General features: G+C 44.0%; 1 protein-coding gene across 5 annotated transcripts in view; it reads right to left on the bottom strand.

Annotated features, from left to right (window-relative positions):
- Positions 1 to 19753, bottom strand: part of PLCB4 (phospholipase C beta 4) — a 354199-nt gene extending 334446 nt beyond the window's left edge. For 2 of the 5 annotated variants that reach the window (XM_080931462.1, XM_080931465.1), the window contains exon 1: positions 19405 to 19537. The gene's annotated coding sequence lies outside the window, so the exon portion shown is untranslated. Of the gene's footprint in view, positions 1 to 19404; positions 19538 to 19649 lie in introns of those variants that run through there. The other 3 variants (XM_080931463.1, XM_080931466.1, XM_080931464.1) reach the window with 3 other exon arrangements.
- Between the last annotated feature and the right edge of the window lie 241 nt (positions 19754 to 19994).

Raw genomic sequence — 19994 nt, 5'->3', positions numbered from 1 at the left:
ACATATACTCAGAAATTTATATTCATCATACAAACATACAAAACATAAAAGATAAAAGATATATAATGAGTATGGGCTGCAATGTCTACAGATTTCTAACAGAGACACCTGTCCATCCAGTTTCAGCTTTTATCTACCTCGATCAACCTGACCAACTAGTTTGAACCAGCAAGGGTTCTGAATTAGTTTTTCCACTTGACTGGCCTATTATTTGACCAAATAAGTAAAGACTGCTGCAGATTAGAAACCTCATTCCTCCTATTTTATCAGTCATGACCCCCCTTTCCTCCCAGACCAATGCCAGCAACCACCCTGAGCTTATTAGCTGGTCATATATTTGCTCCTTAGTATTTTTTCTATCAGAGTAGGTAGGTTATAGATTGTGGCAGCTCGTGGACAATGAGTATTTCTCAAGGTTTAACACTCCCAAACACCCTAGGGCTAAAAACCTAATCTCTAAATTCTCTCCAAGAGAAGCTGAACAGGGAACTATCTGAGGTCTCAGAGGATCACCCAAACACTTGAAATGCTGAACAAAGAGAGGTGTTCATTTGCATACTTCCAGGCCTTGCAGCAGGCAGCCAGACCAGAAGTGTCTACACTGAAGAGCCTGGAGCAAAGGACTCTGCAAAGACAATCTAATTATTCCCACTCCAGGCTTCTCTATCAGCCCACAAAGTACCCGAAACCATTCTCGTAAACGGGGCTCTCTGTAGTGAGGAAAGGGGGCATTGCGTTCACTGGCTGTATGTGTGCCTACCCACAGTACCTCAGGAACTGATCTGTGGGCCAAGAGAGGGTGGAGCACCCATGCCTGGCTGGTGCTGCCTGTGATTACAACAGAACAGGGCCCCAGGAACAGAGGAGAAGGGCTATACATACTTGGTGAGACAGTCATTTTCACGGACGCTGGTAAATGTCCCACCCAATTAAGCTTCCTGTACAAAGGTACAAGACTGATCCAGTGAAGTGTACCACTAGAGGAGAGGTGTGAGATTCTTACACGGCTATCCAGACAGGGCACCGCTTTCACCTAGCAAAGTCACAGTCCAGTGACCTTGCAAGAAACTCCAAAGGATGAAGTAAGTATGTCAGAGAAAAAAGAGCCATGCAGCTTTGCTAAGTGCAGCAGCTTCGGGTCCTTATATACTCTCTGTAATCTCTTGGCCAGCTAGAGCCAGTGAACAGAAGGAGGGACTAATCCTGCTAAGGACTGTCTTTCTTTCTCATGAGGTGAGCAAGCCTAGGGCCAGACGGGAGACCCAACACTGGACGGGAGAATATACTCTGGGTGTGAGAATAGATACTCGGACATTCATGGACATTATTTTCCCGTAGTATTTGAAGTTGGGTTGCTCCAAATATACTATAATGACACAAAATTAGGGATGGGTCAAATATACCAATCCAATGGAGAGGGTGAAGAAAAAGAAAGTTACTTTCTATTTGTTTTATACTTGGTGATCCAATCAACGAATCAGTTACACTAAGGATCCAACCTGTAGATTTGATTCCATAGATTAAAGATACCAAACAAATAAGCAAACCAAAAAAAAAAAAAAAAAAAAAAAAAAAAAAAAAAAAAAAAAAAAAAAAGCAGTGCTGAAAAATGAAAAGCCAAAGGTCATAGCATCTCATCCCCTTACCCCTGAAGTACACCCATCTCAAAAGTGATGTTCAGCGGAAAGACACCAAAGATTTCAAACAAACAGGCTGGCCAGAAGAAGTTCAACTGTCCAACCAACCAACCAATCAATCAATCTCCACTGACAGATCCATATACCCTTTGGGTAAGAAGCACATGAAAGGTTTGAAAAGGTATTAAATAATGCAAGCAAAGCACAAGCAAATTCAAGCTGACCTGGCTGTACTGGGGACCAGTGGACTTGAACAGAGTGGCCCTGCCAGGTGACGAAAGTACAGATCTGAAAGGAAGCTCTCAAACCCCAAGCCTTCCCTCACAGTGACACAGCCTACTTCAGAAGAATCGATGGGGCACCCCCAGTGACTTCTCCCCAACTCCCTGCTTTAAGAGACTTCCTTCATATTCCAGGGACTTCCAAGTTGAATCTTTTCATCAGGAGCACAACACTCTACTTGAGCAGGACCATGGGTTGGTTGTTAGGCAACACAGCCTTGGAGAAGAATGGATCTGGGGAACAGGACACACAGGCAGAGAGGCTTAGAAGTGTCTGACTCACTTAGAAGCTCACTTTCTGTGACATACTTCCTTTGCAATCCTCAACAATTTCAACAAGACTTTTACCTTATCCACAGAATGAGGATATTGCCACAGACTTCACAGGACACACAAGAGAATCAATAAGGAAGGAATCAGAATAGCCCGAGGTGATGTGGCCTGTCACGAACAACTTTGGGAGGCCATAACATACGCAGAAGCCTCCCTCGTGAGACTGCCTTGGGGTCCCAAGCCTTCAGAAAACACTTGGAAAATGTCAGCTTCCTTCCCAGACATCATTGTACCTGAGAGCAACTTTAAAGAGCTATTTTCTGCACGTGGTCTTGGACTGTAACAATTCTGTCTATGCAAATGAGATTCAGGTGACCACATTTTATTGTCCCAGAGTGAAATAAGCGAGGCAGGGAGGGTAATAATTCCAACAATGACGTAATTCTCATCTCCTCCTATGTCCAAACCAACTCATGCAAGTGGGTGCTTATCAAACATCCCTCCAACTGAAAAGGCTGAACCATAAGGTTTTTGTTTTCAAAATTCAAAACAGCAACCCCTCTGTTCTAAGCTACAGTGAGAAGAACCATGTTGTCCCTGGAACTCTAACACCAACCTACAAAGACGGAGATTCTTCAGGAAATGAACAACTTCCAGTGGGTAAGTCAGTATGATGCTTGTATCTGTGTCTGAGTGTTCGAGGCTCGGCGGTCCTCTGAGTTATCTTACTGGGTGGCTGAAAACATGCTAGGACTGGACATTCACAATCCCAGTGGACTTTATCTTTCCAGAGCATCAGCCATCCCAATGCCAAAGTCACAGCCAAGGTCAGCATACTTCCCACTGAGAAACGTAGGTGTCAGCAAGGTAGATGACTCCCATTTATGCTGCCTCACATAACCACATAAAATTTAAGACTAAGACAAAACCTGATAATTAATGTTAAAAAATGCATCGCTTAGATACCAATTATAGAAACAGCAGAATGCATAAAAATCCAAAATAGAATTTAAAAAAAAAAAATAAGAACTAAGAGATGTAGAAGAATAACATGTGACCTCTCTTCTCAGCTTATATGTTAATTTTAGGGCATGTAAAAGACCTACTGTGTGCTAGCTACTGCAGGATTCTCACTTAAAAACTGGAGTTTCATGGTGACCAAAGAGACCACTGCCCAGCTTATACTTCGTTTAAATAAATTCACTCAGCCATAGCTGCTCAGATGAATTACTGAAATTTAAAACATACTTGGGGGAAAACACTATAGGGCCTATCTAACTTCATTCTACGATGCAGCTAAATCAGGCTCCAGATAGAGTGCTCTAAATAAAAGTAGACCATCCCTACGCAATCGAATTCTCTGTGATTCAGCACAACAATACTTTACCATCTTACTCAAAATATCTATGTATTCCTTTTTGATTCAAAGCACAATAACATAGTGTTCTCTATGTATGATACCTTTATAGTCAATCTTTCTACTTAAGAATATGCTGAATATAAATCACTTAGCAGGTATGTTCCTGATTTTATAACCTCGGTTCCATGAGCATTTTATTTCTATGCCATTAATTTGCATAGAAGTCATTAAATAAAATACCACACTCATAACAACTCTATTATGTTATATGTGTTCCCCTGATGAGAACCATGTCACAAAAACAGGTGTACAGTACTTAGTGCACGTCTTGCGATAATTTATTCTACAGACAATCTGGCAAATTAAAACCTCAGCTACTAAAAAGAACTTAAGATATTTTCTGGAGAAAACAAAACACCGTTCTGAAACTACCTGCAGGTATATGTCATTTATAAAATTTTAAACTAGGCAATGATTTGAGTTAGTAGTTGTGGAAAATGATTTAAGACCATCTAATATGATTATCCTTCCATTCTGGGGTTTCTCGAAGTATGTGAGGTTCACACGGTCAAAGAAGATAAGAAAAGACCAAGCTCCACTCACAAAACGTTAAGAAAGCTTCTAGAAGCCCTGTCAATCAAGCCTTCTGCGGCAAGGAGCTCATGCTCAAAGGCCAAAATTAATATTCTAAGATTAGACTATTAGACTAGTTTCATCATCTTGTTCTCCTGAACTGCCAAGCACTTGCCTTTACATAACTTACTCAACAAACAAATATAAAGCACTTGCTTCATGTCAAATATTATGCAAGGCTAATGAGAAAATGGGCAGAGTTAACCTCAGCCTGAGGGAGCTTTGGACCAAGAGTGTATGTGTATGTGTGTATGCGTGTGTGCATGTGTGTGTACTTGTGTGTGTGCGGTGAGACACTGAATATTAAGCAATAAACACTGAACTGTACAAAGTCACAGGTGCTCCGGAAGCAGCACTTACAAATACATTAAAAAATGAGCCAATATAGCTAATAAGGTGTTTCTACTACCATACTCTGTAACATGTATATTTCTTTGGGTTACTACCTCTACAGGATCCTCTTATGTATATGATGACGCTGTGACTGCTGTAACAAAACGCCACAGACCAGATGGCTTAAACAGCAGAAAATGTATTTTCTTACTGCTCTGGAGGCTTGAAGTCCAGGGTCACAGTTTGGGCAATCTTGGCTTCTCCTGACGCACGTCTCCTTGGCTAAGACTGCCACCTTCTCATCTCTGTCCTCCTGCGACCTTTCCTCTGTATTCACACAGGCACAGATACAGCACTGTGCACTAAGAACAAGCTTATTTTGAGGCCTATCTGTACCGTAAATCAATCACAAGACCTTGAATAAATGTTTTAATCACTCTGTGTTCTTAGTATCAAACGATGATTATGCCTACCCTGCAGGATTACAGAAAGAATGAGGCTGCATTCCTAAGACCCAAGGAACACAGAACAGGTCTAAAAGCACACGGGGTTCTGAGCTGGGTCTCAAAGTGACCTGGGAAATCACATTATAAAATATTGCCATAGTACAACTCTAAATTACAACTCTCAAATATTATGACTTTGCAAAGTAATGACTCTAAAATACCACAGAACAACTCCACGTCTCCAGTATGGTTTCTTGTAGATCCCAATTCATACCTGTCTACCATGTCAATGCTGGAGCATGTGTACACTCTGCCTGTCTGCCTGTCTGTCTGTCTGTCTGTGTCTTTATCTGCTGGTGTTAAGTATCTACGTGTGTGTTTACATACGTGTGTGTGTTTACATCCGTGTGTGTGTGTGTGTGTGTGTGTGCCTATGAGCCCGCCTAAATGTGTGTCTTTCTATGCCCCTGGGCCCACATATGTGTGTGTGTCAATCTGACTGCATGTGTCTGTCTTGTCTGTGTATACCTGTGAGATGTGTGGGTACGTTAGTGTGACTGCCTGTGTCTCTCTGGGAGGCGGGGTGTGTGTTTGTCTGTGTCTGTGAGTCTATATATGCATAGATGTGTATATCTCTATATCTTTCTGTGTATGCCTGTGGGGGTGTTTGTGTGTGTGTGTATTCACCCTGAAGGTCTCAGACCTGCGAGATGGTACGAGGAACGTAGGAAGTAGTGACTCCAAACACTGTGTCCCTGGTATTTCCTTGCTTCTAGCTGGAAATGGGTAAGTTTCTCTTAAAATATTCAGATCAAATACCTTGCTGAGGCAGTTAGTATACCTTCCAAGTAACTGATATTGTCAGTTCTCCCACAAAGCTGGGAATACCTTGGCTTGGTACAAAGAGCAACACTTCCAGAGGGTTCGACCGACATCTGTGACTCTCATTCGAAGAGGAAACTCTTCCTGATTTTCAATCTCTAGGAGAAACCCTGAGAGCTTGTCCTGTTTAAATCCAAACTTAGAAGACAAGGGTTGGCCTGGAACTGAACAGTTCAGAAGGGTGCAGTTATACTGATTCACCTCGGGTTGAGGACTAAAACCCTAGTCATCTGTATGCTGCAAAGCCTACCTCTTCCCTAGGAGGCTGGAGAGGTCCCCTGCACCCTACTTATGACAGATGGAGAGGGGCGTTAGCCAGTTACTTTGATTCCTTCAAAGGGAATGGAAAACGGACAGAATGAGGCCAGACTCTTGATTCTACAAGAGCATCATGGGTCCAAAAGGCTCTAAATAAAAAGAAATACTCTGTTCATTTCCAAGTGCTGCTGTGTTTTCTCAGCAGCTGCAATCCTCCTAAATACTTTCTCCGTTGAAACCTGAAGAATGATCTATTTAATAATTAACATTCTCAGCAGCATTTTTTTCAATACAAAGCTAAAAGAGACTTGCTAAATACAAAGACATGGATTGAAAAAGAAAAGGAAGCTCTTAAACCCCACCATGACACATGTGTGCAGGGCAGAGTTACAGTTCAACACCATTCTTCTCAAACTATTGTAAATAACATTCCCAGTCCCCCAACTCCGGAGCACAAAAACGCACTCTTGCAAAAATAATACTGAGTGGAATATTTCTCTTTAATTAAGTGTATTTCTATTTGGCAATGATATATTCCCAGGTCATTTTGAAAATAAAATACAATGCAAAACTCAAGTACAAAGCATTTTGGATCACGGTGAGCCCAACTAAATAAAATCATCTTTTTTAAATAAATTACTTTCCCCTGAATTCCCTGCAAGTTTGAAAGGGTAAGACTTCTCTAACTTGCTGCTATAAGGAAATACACTATACAGAAAACAAGCAACATCCATGAAAACTGAGCTCATGACACAAAAAAGACAACATGAGTATGTGTCCTCCAGACATGCCTAGATGATAAACTGCTCCTGGGAGACATCTCTGGGCGTGGCTTGCTATTCTGACATTAGTTTCTGTTAGAGAAATAATGAACACGGCATTTCCAGGTTACTGATCACCTTTCCAACGTGGTTACTCTGTCATCGGTCAGCAACCAGTGATTCACACTACAGTGTGTCGGTGGCTTCCCGCTCTTACCTGTGTGCTCCTCTGGCTTGCTTTTCTTATTCCATGGGTAGAATTTGCGATGTTGGCATTTAACACTCACTCACTTAGGAGGCACTGATTCAGTCCCAAAGATGGGCCCATTGTGTTCTGTGCGCAAGTCATGTTGTAGCTAAGACATGAACAGTTGACATGGAGATGGGGGTGCAGCACCCACTGGCACTGGGGATGGAATCAAAGGCCATGATTCCATCTGCGTGAGTGACAAAAGCTCCCTCAGGCAGACTCTATAAAGAGCCATGAGGAGGGCGGGCAGTTCAAAGTCGGCAAGTGCGCAGCGACCACAGAAGTTGATGTCTCACTGCAGAGTTTGGACCAAGGATGGCATGCATTCAGGAAACTAGGGGGACAGGAATTAATCCTGAAAGCATTGGAACAGTTGCGGAAGGGATTTAAAAATAATGCCCCAAGGCTTGTTCTGTCCACATTTCTTTAGCTGGTGTGAAGAATGAAGTCACAGGCAAAGATGTAAAGTTAGGAAGTAGATGTTTGAGTGTCTCTCTTCCTGCAAACTGTAAACTCCTACATGGAAGAGGAAAAACAAAACAAGCAAACAAGAAAAGAGCATCATTGTAAAGAATACCTGCTGCTCACTCCAGAGCCAAGAGAATACATGATTCACAGGAGAGGGATGGGGGACATTATACACCTGCGACAATCTGGGCTCGGAGTGATCAGGATATTGTTGTGGTTGTGGCTTGAGTCTAAAATGTTTACTACAGGTGTACGTATTTCAATCCTTGGTCCCCAGCTGTTGGTGCCAATTTCGGAGGCTATAGAACCCTTAGGGGGCAGGATCTAGCTAGAGGAAGCTGGTCACCGAGGGAGGTCTCATGCCTGACTACCCATGTTCTGGTCCAAAGTTCTCTCTGCTTACTTATCAGCAGTGATGTAAATGTGCAACCTCACATTCCTGCTACCCTGTACCCAGCAGCTCTGTTCATGCCGTCTAGGCCAGAAGGGACTGTACCTTCCCAAACCATGAGCCAAAATAAACCTTCCTTCTTCTAAATTGTTTCTTGTCCTGTATTTTGTCATAAAGAACTATCAATGTGGGGCAGGGGGATTCGCTAGATGAGCAACTTGTTGCCCAAAAGTTTAGAAACTTGGTTAAGACATACATTTGAAGTGAAGTGTTTGGGGCATTTTTACCTGCAGCTACCCAAAGGACTTCAAGGTCAACATCTCTAGCAGACAAGAGATACATTTGAAACTCAGACAAAATTTTACAGCAACAGGAGTTTTCAGTAAACAGTAAGTTGGCAGAACAGTAAGAGCAAAAGGACCATCTCCTACGGAGAGAGCTTTAGAGTGAGCAGTGAAGGGGCCTCCAGAGAACACCAGGTCAAGTGCTGAGTGCTGAAGGCGCTTCATGAAGCTCTGCCTCAGCGCATCAAAACAGTTTGTGTGCAAGGGGCAAGAAAGCCCTCGGAAGCAGGGACTCCAAAATCTATGGCAAGAATTCTGGGGCCACACGACAGCGGAGGCTAACAGTGACCTGGAACCTTAAACTACAAACCTTGGGTGTAAGGAAAGGCGATCTCTTCCAGGTGGCCAATTTTATGATTCTAATCAAGTTCCAAACCAAGTTCCGTTGCTTGTTCATGAAGAACAAATGCACAAACCTAACAGAGCAGTCTTCACCTTTTCAAACAACAGGAGCAGAAACATAAGACAGCAGCTAAAGCTGATCATGTCTGGTGTCGTACGAACAAATGCGAAATTACAGTTTGTTCATGTCCACTGAGTGATGCTAACAGTTTTCTTAGATTGACGTCTTCAAAGAAAAATTGCCACTTATAACTTAATTTCTCCCTGGACTCCCCCTTCTCCCAGGATACCTAATATTTTAGATAAAAGAATTTAACAAAATATTAAAAGCAAAGGCTTCCCAGGAATCCAACTTAATAATGACAGACATTACGAATCCCCTTCATTCACTTCTAAACCTAACCCACTAGGTAGACATACTAAGTTTCCCACTATACGGTTTTACCCAAGAAAAACAGTCTATTCCCTGTGACACTGGAAAACTGTAAACCAATGCTACTCTGAGGACAACCACAAGCAGACATGTGATGCTATGGAACAATCTCAAGTGTCAGTTTAATTGTTGTTGCTAGAGTTTTCTTTTCTTTATCACAAAACAGACTGAGGGTTTTCTGCTCTGACCGGACGGCTCGCCCGCGCACCTCCTACTCCAGCACAGGGAGTAGCCGAGCTCTGCCGTTCGCCTCTCCTGACTGCTGACCAGCTCTTCCCACACTGCTCACCGTAGCCCCGTAGCTCTTATCTGGGGTCATCTATCCAGGAGACAGAGGTAGGTATACTCACATTCCTGCTTTCCTTGCTGTCATATTACAGGGCCACTGTGTCCCCTACAGAGGTCACGGCTCCAGATTGCTTCTTCCTTCCCTCTAGTCACAAGTCCTCAGTCGGCCTAGCTTGTTCCCCCCTTAGCATTTAGCCTCATTTTATTTATCTGCCCACAGTTTCTAAAGGGTCTCTTTTAGAGCCCTCCCCAGAGGACTTGGTTTACACGTACGTCTAGTCATGTCACAAGACACAGACGTGAAGAGTGAGTTTTCACAGACTGTCAAAGGAACTGTGAACTGTGACATGCTATAAGGTTTCCGTAAACCTGGCACAAACTTTCTTTTTTTTTAATAACGCAAGGTTTCAATGCCAAGGAAATCCAACTGAATCTTACCATATTTCTACAATTCTCAATGTGCTGTAAAAATAAATAAATAAATAAACATATAGAAGTCATGCATTCAGGATCTGAATGTCCCTGCCAAGCTAACCAGTTTGTTTCTAAATGGGTATATGGAAAAACCGCTGTAGGATTCAGACCCATCTTTGGAGAAGAGACAAGATTCCATCTTCCTGCCATGTTCTTCCGTCAGAAGACCCTGACCATGACCCTGAGATGCTAGCTCCCAAGAGCATGCCATCAGATTCTGAAAAGCAACTAAGTGCTTTTATATTATTGTTAATAATTACAATTTTCACAACTGTCACTTTTGAAAGAGGTCAACATCAGTGACCTAGATTTACTATGTTTCCCCAGTAAGTCTTGTAATGAAAATACAATGTAGTTTCTAAGGTACACAGTTCTTTTTGTCTACAATTCATTTCTCAAGCAAGTGAGAATTAACTTTGGGTAAGCAATAAAGACACTTAGTGAGAGTGCATGACCACTGAGCTCTCCAAATCTCCTGGGAGAAGGTACAAGGGATGCCAGTTTTTCTAGCTTTTGTTGAAGGCTTTCTCGCATTCTTTAGTTCGTTTGGGTTGGTTTGAGTGATGGCTGTGTTGACAGTGGGTCATGCTTACGGAACCTAGGCTGGCTTCAAACTCAGCATCCTCTTGACTCAGCCTCCTGGGTGTTAGATTTACAGGTAAGTACCACCAGCCTAGCGTACGGTGGACTCTTTGATAATTGTCTACAGATGTTGTCCAGCAGCCCGCAGTCTGTACTGCGAGGACTCCACAGACTCAAGTCCCTTAGATAGAACAGAGTGGTGTGTGCTTCCACATCTCCCCTTATATATTAAATCATCTCACTATCTGTGGTGCCTCATACAGCATCAATATAACAATGTAATGTTCGGGGAATAACCATCAAAAAACGTCTAGGACTGAGAATGTCAAAAAAAAATGCCTAGGAAAGGGCTCAGTTATAGACTGCCTAAAATGAATATGTACATGTTCAAGACAGATAGCTCACACACACACACACACACACACACACACACACACACACACACACAAATTTTGACCAGTAATTATTTGAACACAGGGACTCAGAACCCAGAGCATGGAAAGGAGACTGCATTAGCAAATTTAAATTTACCAATGAGCCCAGACAGGCATTTTTAACCCCCAAATTAACTTAATTGTCCAGGGTCAGTTTCAATCTGCATTATGTATCTGCCCTGCGGGCCATGACTTCTCTGAACACAAATTCATGATGCTTACGGCATGTCCCTGTTGGAAAAGAGGGTCTAGAGTCTCAAAGCTAACGGAGATGGTCAGAAAACAGACTTTTTCCTCTGATTACACAAAATATCTCTTTATTAAAGGGCTTTCACATTAGCCCCTTAACTGGAGAATACTTCTTTATTGACTACTGTAGTTTAAGTGAACGATTTATTTCTAAAGTCATTTCCAGGAATACAATGTAACTGAACTCGGATTGAACTAGCAGAGCTGTGTGACAATTTGGGCTATGTTTCAGTTAGAAGATCCATTTATATGCATAACCGGAGGTTCTCTGAGACAGACATTCTGTCACGGACCTTTTTTTAAAAGGTAATTTGACAATGTTTCCTCTGCATTTTAAAGGTGACTAAGTCATTTTTGACCAAATAATTCTATTTCTTGGAATTTAGCAATAAAAAAATTGTCACCCAAATTCATGAAGAAATCTTGTCTCTTTCACTGTAGAGTCATGAGAAAACTGTAAAAGCCCACTGCTAAAGCACTACAAGATTATATGTCCTACCAGACTGGACACAGGGTTACAAAGCTGAGATAACCAGTATCCAGACAATAAATAAAACTACCATAAGTTACAGTTATGAAGACAAAGCAAGCTACAGAAAAATAAATGTGGAATGACGTGGTTTATATAATAAAATGCATCCACATGTACAGTAGGATCCAATTTATATAACAAGAAAAGCAAGTCCATGTATCTGCGTATGTAAATGAATGGACAAACGGAGGGAAGAAACACTCGCAGCCGTTGCCGATGGTTATATCTGGGGAGGGTGTAGGTGGGAAAGAGCACTTTACATACAGCTTCTGAATTTCTGCGTTGTCATTTCAACTGGAACACTTACATCATCTTAGAAACCAGGGAAAATAGAAGCTTAAAGTCCAGAGAGGGCTTTGGTTATGTAGTCAATAACCAAGCATCAGTAGATACAGGAGAACCCCATCGCAAGGGACCACACTTCCATTTGTCCCATCCTACTGAAGACTGAGAAGGAAAAATTAGGGCAAGTGCACCTTGAAATACTCGCCTGCAGAAACAGATCTAACTTCTCAGGTGTGAAGTGCTCCAACTGTCAATACAGGGGGAGATATCCCATGATCTACAGAGTTCAACCAGGGACAGAAGCAAACCAAGTCTCCATGACCCCATAATAAAGGAAGTCACTCAAGAAATGAGCTTGAAGACCATGCCCCGCCTCTCTCAACTCTGAAAACTTGCTAGTACCTTAGAAAATGGGGTGGGGGGGGTGAAGCCAGATATTTAGAGCTCTGTGCTCATTCAGAATAAGGGAGACGACATAACAGACTTTAAAATCTCCCCCTTTAAAAAGTAAATAAAACTAATGGCATTTTCTAGGGCACAGTGCATTTGAGAATTTACACTTGACAAAAGGGCCGACGTGGGAACTCTCAGGCTGAATTCCTGCCACAAATGTGTCCGGTTTGGCAATAACATTGATTGTGTGCATGCAAGTGGAGGCCAGAGGTCACCTGTGCCATTCCTCAGTTGCAACAACCTTGAGTTTTGTTTTTTGAGACAGGGTCTCCCACAGGCCTTGGGTTGACTGGTTGTTCAGTGCTGGCTGTCTAGGAAGCCCCAGGATCAGCCTGTCTCTACCTCCCTGGTTCTGGAATTCTCTGAAAATAACACCACTGTTCCCAGCTTTGTTACGTTGATTCTTGGGTTCTGTCTCAGGTCTTCATGCTTACATGACAATTGTACAACTGAGCAATCTCCTCAGCCCAGCTTCCAAGCCGTTTTAGTTTATTTAACTTGTCTATTTTATGGGTATGAGAGTCCGCATGCACATCTGTGCATCATGTATGTACCTGGCCCTCACAGAGGCCAGAGAGGGCATCAGATCCTTTGAGACTGAAATTACAGATAGTTCTAAGTTGCCGGAAATCAAACCTGAGCAAAACAGCCAGTACTCTGAACTAGCTCACCAACCCCAAGCACTTTCAAATGAGGAACTTTTCCGTTCCGGATACTCTGTATTCCTTGCTTCATTATAAAAATGTGCATGCAGTTTTCATAAAAATGTGCAGGCAGGCTCCTCTGGCAGCTCCTCCTGGAAAGGGACACACACAGGCCACCACACCCAAGGTCCCCAACACCTGCTCAACAGCACCTGTGTGTGTGGTTTACCTGGTTCCTAAACCAGAGGTCCCAGCAACCTAGCTGAAACCAAAAAACTTGGCCAGCTGCAAAACTGACTTGACAGGTGACCTTACTTTTTCTTTTGACCTTAATTTCTTTTTTAGTTGACTATTTGGAAATTTCCCATAATGCACTTCCCAGTCCTCCCAGGCCCACCCCTCGCCCTTATGATTTCTCCCAAACCAAAGAAAAATTAATACCAAATCTTTACATTCTCAGTCCCTGGCCCAGGTTAGCATCTATTACTCACTTCTGTCTTCCAGTCCGTGCAACTGCAGAAACAACCCCCCCCCCCCAGAACAAGACTAGGAAACAGGGCTTTATCCTCACCTTGCTATTCTGGTTTCGTCTTCACAGGAGCTGCCAGAAGCATATCTGTTACTTCTTAGTAAAGAAGGGAGGGAAGAAGAGAGGGAGGGAGGGAGGGAGGGAGGGAAGGGAGGGAGGAAAAGTGCCCCTTCTGTAGCATGCACTACACCAACTACAGGTAACACCGAACCATGGTTTAAAACATGGTAACATGGTGCTTTCCTATAATCCCAGCCTTTGAGAGCCTAAAGCAAGAGGATTTGCAGTTTGGAGCCAGCATGTGCTCCATAGCTAAACCCAAAAACCTAAACAAACAAACAAAAAAGTTCAGGTGTCAATCTACTTAGATTTCAATCTCAACTCTAAGCCCATCACACGATTAACCTCCCAAATATAAGTTCTCCTCAAACATACACTTAAGAAGCTGTTATAACACCCTAACCCCACCCCACCCCACCCCCAAAAATGTGTCTAGGAAGATTAGGTGAAGTGGCCTGTTTCAACTTCTCCACAAGTATCTGGTTTGGGGTTTTGTTTTGTTTCCCCTTTACAGTTGTTATTGCTACTAGGAGCAGAAAAGTTTAATGTTCCCGCTAATGCCCAAGGGACCAGAGGAGGCACCATGTGCCCCTAAACATCAGTGGACCCGAAACGCTTCTCATGGATGTTTCTGTCCTCCTAAGGCTAAATTGCTTAATATGGTCCTTGCTGGAGGACACAGAGGCCCTGGGGATGGCATCTGGCTCCTGCATTATAGTTCAAAACCCCACATTCAGAGGATTTCAAGGCTATTAGAGCTGAGTAATGTTGTATTCCTCTACCCAAATGCAGTCACGGGATGAGATGAGTCCAGAGGAAGATTTGGCATAGGAGGTGGCCTGTGGGGTTATGGCAGAACATCCCGATTGCCAGATGGGGGTTCGAGTATGTCTTATGTGTTTTAAAAGAACCGCTTCTGCATGGACTTCAACAAAGAAACCAATGCCCTCTGCCCCGATGGAGGGAAGTGAGAATTGTGAGCGGTGATCCTAATAGATCGGTGGGAGAAGGGGCAAAGCGGTTGTCACAGCAACAGAAGTGCTGTTCCCAGTACCCATCATCATCACCCAGCACCAACCTTAACCAGGGCCTTGGGGGAGGGTATTCTTTAATAAGAGAGTCAGCCAAAGCTCTGAGTGGACACATGGGGCCACAGGGCCCGTACAGGGTCTTGTAGGATAAAAGCTCAGGGGTGACTGATTCCAGCACTTTAAGATCTCAATGTCTACTCCTGAAGGTAAACCCAAAGCACAATTTCCCCACCTATCCATCCACCAAATCTGAGAGAGACCGTGTCTCAGGACAACATTCTCACACATTATGGGGGTTATGTTCCATGTCTGCAGTCTGGTAAATGCTCTAGACTCTTCTTAGTCTATTTCAAATGTGTAAAATTAAATACTACTTGTAAGTACCACAGAAATGAATCACACTTATCAAAAACAATAAGTTTTTAAATGAACTCACACAGGGCTGAAGAGGTGGTGCAGCTGCTAAGAGCACTTGTGGTTCTTCCAAAGGCACCAGGATTAGGTTCCCAGTACCTACTTGGTGGCTAGTCCCTTCTGTAACTCCAGCTCTGGAGAAAACAGTGCCCTCTTCTGGCCTCCTGGGACACTGCACACACATGCAGGCAAAATACCCATACACATAAAATTTAAGACAAGTAAATCTAAAAAACTAACAAACAAAACAAAATGAATTCATATTAAATGCACATCCTTTCAACCCACTGAACCCTAAAAGCTAACAATGAACGGTTCTAGTTCATGCTGGAATCGTCACCTGGAAATATATAAAAACTAAAGACCTACCAGCAATATTCGTGGACAATGCTCAGAACTCAGTGCCTCTGGTCTAAGTGGGGAAAAGAGCTGCCTGACATAAATGAGTGTTCTGTGTTCTCTGAACCAGCCAGTTAAGTTGAATCTGAGTTACCAGTTCTCCCAGCCTCTAAGGAAATGGCTACTTTAGTTCACTCATTTTAAAATGCCAAATAACATCCTTTAATTGTTTAGGAGGAAAAGAATGCTTTACAAGGGTGACTATATACTAAAGTAATGATTTGACTGTCCCTCTCAGAAGCTAGAGGTGAAATTCCCCAGGGGATCATGTGAGAACTGTGAGGGAGACTCCCAGAAAAGGGGAAAGGAGAATGCTGTGTGCTCACAGGGTGTATGATAGTCTCACTGCGGGTCTTAGAGACAGATGTTGTGAGAGGCCTTCAGAGAAGACTCCTCCTCTGACCTAAGGCCCTGTCCACCTGTTTTGCTTCCATAAATTAAAAGAGAGGAAGGGTCCCAGTTCATACCAGAAAAAATTTTTTTTCTAAAACTGGTGAACAAAATAGTGTGTGTGCTGGCTAAGATTTGAAAGGGAGGGCATTCCTACCTCCCTCTGGGAACTCCAGTTACACCTTCCACAGAACAACAGCATCCAAAGGGAGAACCCAGCCAGACTCTCAGCAAGTGAGGTCCGCACCTGTGCGAAATGGGTTTTGCAAACACAGATCACTTTTTGAAAGCAGGATGAACAAAAAGGACTATCGATACAGGGATCTCAGTCATCCGCTCGTGCTAGTACCCGGGTCTTCCCACGCTGCTGGCACTGTGGACCCCATTCTTTGTTGGTGGTAAAGAACCAGAGGCGCGAACACTCAGGGCCGAACTGGAAAGCAGTGTTTCAGCTCAAGGGAGCAGTTCTACTTTAAAGGGTGAGGCTTTATCAAAGGAAAAACCACTACACAGAAAAATAAACACGAAGGGATGGGAGCAAGGTTGTTCTACACCCTGGGTATGACCCTGGCATAGGAAACAGTGACAGGGACTACCCTGAGAGTTAAACAGTGTGTCCTTGCAAACAAGGTTAACACTTGAACTTGAGCCGCAAAACCAGGTGCCTCCCAGTGCTGGGGGATGTCCTTATTTCTCAAGAGGTGGTTAAGTCTCCCCCACAGACTCCTCCACTTAGGAAGCAAAGAAATGACTATTTACAAACTTCAGTCTGGACATGAACTACCAATAGTGACCAGTAAGCATCCTCAGGGTCCTTGACCCCATTCTAAGCATCTAATGCAGAGCATCTTGCCTTTTTAGAACTCACCAGATCCGGTTTTCTAAGCATGTGTCATCCCTGCTGGTAAGCAAGCAGTTTTCTTCAAAAGCTCTTACTCTGGAAGTGGTCACAAATGGTATTAACCAAGTCCTGATGTTCCTCATAATTTCCATTGGTCAAGTAATATTTCCCCAAAATATCTGAGTTCACTAATAAGGCATTTGTTGAAAGTATGAAAATTACAAAATCCTTCCTATGGCACTATTTACCTAACTGCCCTGGTCCAACCAAAAATATGTAATTTCTTTGCAACTTAAGATTTTAAAATTAATATATATATATCAAATGTGTCAGCTAATGATTAGCTTTATAAAAATCCACCAATTCATCAATTCTGACATTTGGGTTTGCCTGCTGCACCTAAAAAAAACTGGGGATGACAATCAGAAACTGTCTCCAGAAGTTTACATCCCAGCCTGTTACAACACATGCCACTGTAATGGGTTCATATGCAACATGTATAAACCCAATTTCATATGAAGGGTAGTTAGGCACAGATAAAAGGCAATTGTTTAGTCAGTCAGTTACCAGTGAACCAATATTTAAAAGAAATTAGTAGTACTCTAAGAAGATAGCATTTTCACTATGGTTGTCTAATATGTACCATGTTGCACAAATCTGCAGTATACATTCTTGGCAAGAGAGTAAACAAAAACATTCAGCACCAGCACTAAACGGTCTCTGTTGAGGATGGAAGGAAATGTTTCAAGGGTGATACAAATCATTAAAGTCCACTTCTTAAAAAGCTCTTTGGAAACCTTTAAGGGTTTTCTTTTCAGTCCCATATTTCCCTATGTGACATGACAGAAAGCTCGCAGCCTGGATTCCGGGGCATGTAAGTTTAGCATCATTCGCATCGTAAAAGACACAAATATAAAGCTGGAAAAAGAGTATTTCAGCACGCAGCCCTCCTACGTGGGCGTGCATTTGTAAAGTAAGAGCAGAATTATTCCAACAGATGTAAATGTGCTCTCTGTGATCAAATGGAGTCTTTTGAAACTCTGTTTTGACAGTTACTTGTAAAACAGCATTTCCACGGAGATTAATTCAGAGCTGGTAGTGATATCATCAAAGCTAAATCAAAACTAAGTTCTGATGGCTGAGTAATAAAAACGGGGGGACGGGGAGGGGCAGCAAAGCTCAGTCAGGAACCTAACACTCAGCACCCAGCAACACACTGTTACAGGTACAGACACACTCATTCTGCTACCAAGTTTCACCAGCATAAAAATGCTCAGAAAATGCTATTCCATCTCTAAAGTAATTTTGCTCTCACAAGAGGTTCCCCCAAGACGCCAGTCATTTATGAAATGTCTACAGTGTAAAAAGATGATATAATAGATCAATACACCAGTGGGAAAATATGCAAGACTGTTCTGTGGGGGAGAGATTCTAGATTACATAACAGAGACAGGGATTACACCACAAGGTCCTGCTGAGCTGAATTTCTGATCCTCTGTATCCTTCTGCAACTCAGGATATCAAAGTTTGAAGGCTTCAAAACATTTGGTTCTCAGTTCAAACACATCTTTAAAAAAAAAATCAGTCTTAAAAACACTAAAAAGATTAAGTTGAAATTACACACACACACACACACACACACACACACACACACACAAAATATCTTCCTACCCTAAAGCATTTCTTCACTTTCTGAGCTCCTTCGAGTCTGCCCAGGTAAAGTCACTGGTTGCTCTTCCTGGTCATCTTTATTTTATAGTCTAATTTCTCTTTGAAAACGAAATTCAATTCTTTTTCAAAGCATTATACACCTGCCTGTGCTTGGACGTTATTGCCAACCACGGTTATTCAAAACATTATCTCCACAAATGGACAATTTAGATTTATGGAGCACCATACATCCCACTTTTACTTTTAAAAAAAATAATGACTGTCTACAAATATTTTGCCCCAAATTAAATCTCAAGCCCCTTGCTTTAGAGAAATAGAAAAAAAAAAATAACTATAGGAGTTTATGGGGGTTTTTTAAAGTCATATCCCAAATGCATGCATAATTGTGGAAATATAAGACATTTGCCTTCCTTTCTAGAAAATGCTGGTTTTCTAACTCTAGAGTTGATCAATTGGAAAATTCTATGTTTTCACACTTAGATTCAGTAGTTTACAGAGTCTAAACTCAGAAATGGTACAATATAGACAGGGTCTAATTGACTAAGAAAAAAACAACTTAAAACTTCTGAAAATAAAGCAATGTTCTTTTACATGTTTTTAAGAGGCCAAAATATTGCCCTGAAGGAGCGCCTATCCTGTCACTGTCAACTAGAAATGGTCTATCATTCGTAAGCTGTCCCCAGAAGACGCTGAAGATGTACACGCACACATTTACATGCGTTGCACAGTGCCAACTATTTTCAACCAAAATAATCATACACACGTCGAGCCGAGCTATTTCTAGCGCGTGAGAGAGTGAACGTCCGGGTAGGCAGAGGAAACCCAGGAGCAGATGATTGCCTGGGAGGCGGGTGGCGGCGGGGTCCCCTGCCTCCCGAGCAGGACTCCTCGCACCCCGCACCTGCACCGGGTCCCCGGCAGGGCATCCGGGGGCGCGCACGCGCGTCCGGGACGCACCCGCGGGAAGCCGAGTAGCCGGGCGGGCTGGGAGCGGCGGGAGCATCCCCCGGGCTGGACCCGAAGCGCCTTCTCCTACCTGTCACTTCGAGGCGAGTCGCTGCCGGGGCTGCGGCCGCCACCGCCGCCTCCGGGAGCCCCGCGGTGTGCGCGCGCGCGCGTGGCGGTGTGCGCGCGTGTGAGAGCCTGTTGGCGGCCGCGGCTCCTTAGCCTCTCGCGCGCCGCCACCCCCTCCCCGCCGCCGCGGCCGCCGAGCCCCTCCGGCGCCGCCCCGCCCTCCGCCGCCTCCGCCCCCACCGGCCTGCGCCTCCCCGCCGCGCTCACCTCGGCCGGCCGCGGCCCCCGGGCCGCCGCCCGCCCGCCCGCCGCTCCCGCCGAGCCGGGCCCCGTGCGGCCCCGGGCCCGCCGCCCCTGCTCCCGGCCGCCGCGACGCTGCCTCCGGAGCCCAAGCCGTCGCCTCGCAGCCCCAACCTGCCCGGGCTACGGAGCATGCCCAGTGCGGCGCCCGGCGGGGCTGGGGGTGGACCGGGGCCGCGCGGGCCGGCCGGGGGGTGGGGGTTGGCCGTCCCGGGGTCGCCGCGCCTTCCCGGTGCAGGGTCCGGGCGCGCGCGCCCGTGGGGACTGAGCTGAGCCCTCAGCGGGACACCGCGCGCCGCTGGCCACGGACTC

This window comes from Micromys minutus (genome assembly GCF_963924665.1).
Source record: "Micromys minutus genome assembly, chromosome: 17".
In the NCBI taxonomy this organism is placed as follows: Eukaryota; Metazoa; Chordata; class Mammalia; order Rodentia; family Muridae; genus Micromys; species Micromys minutus.
The sequence above is the reverse complement of the archived record's forward strand: the minus strand, read 5'-3'. Positions and strand labels throughout refer to the sequence as shown.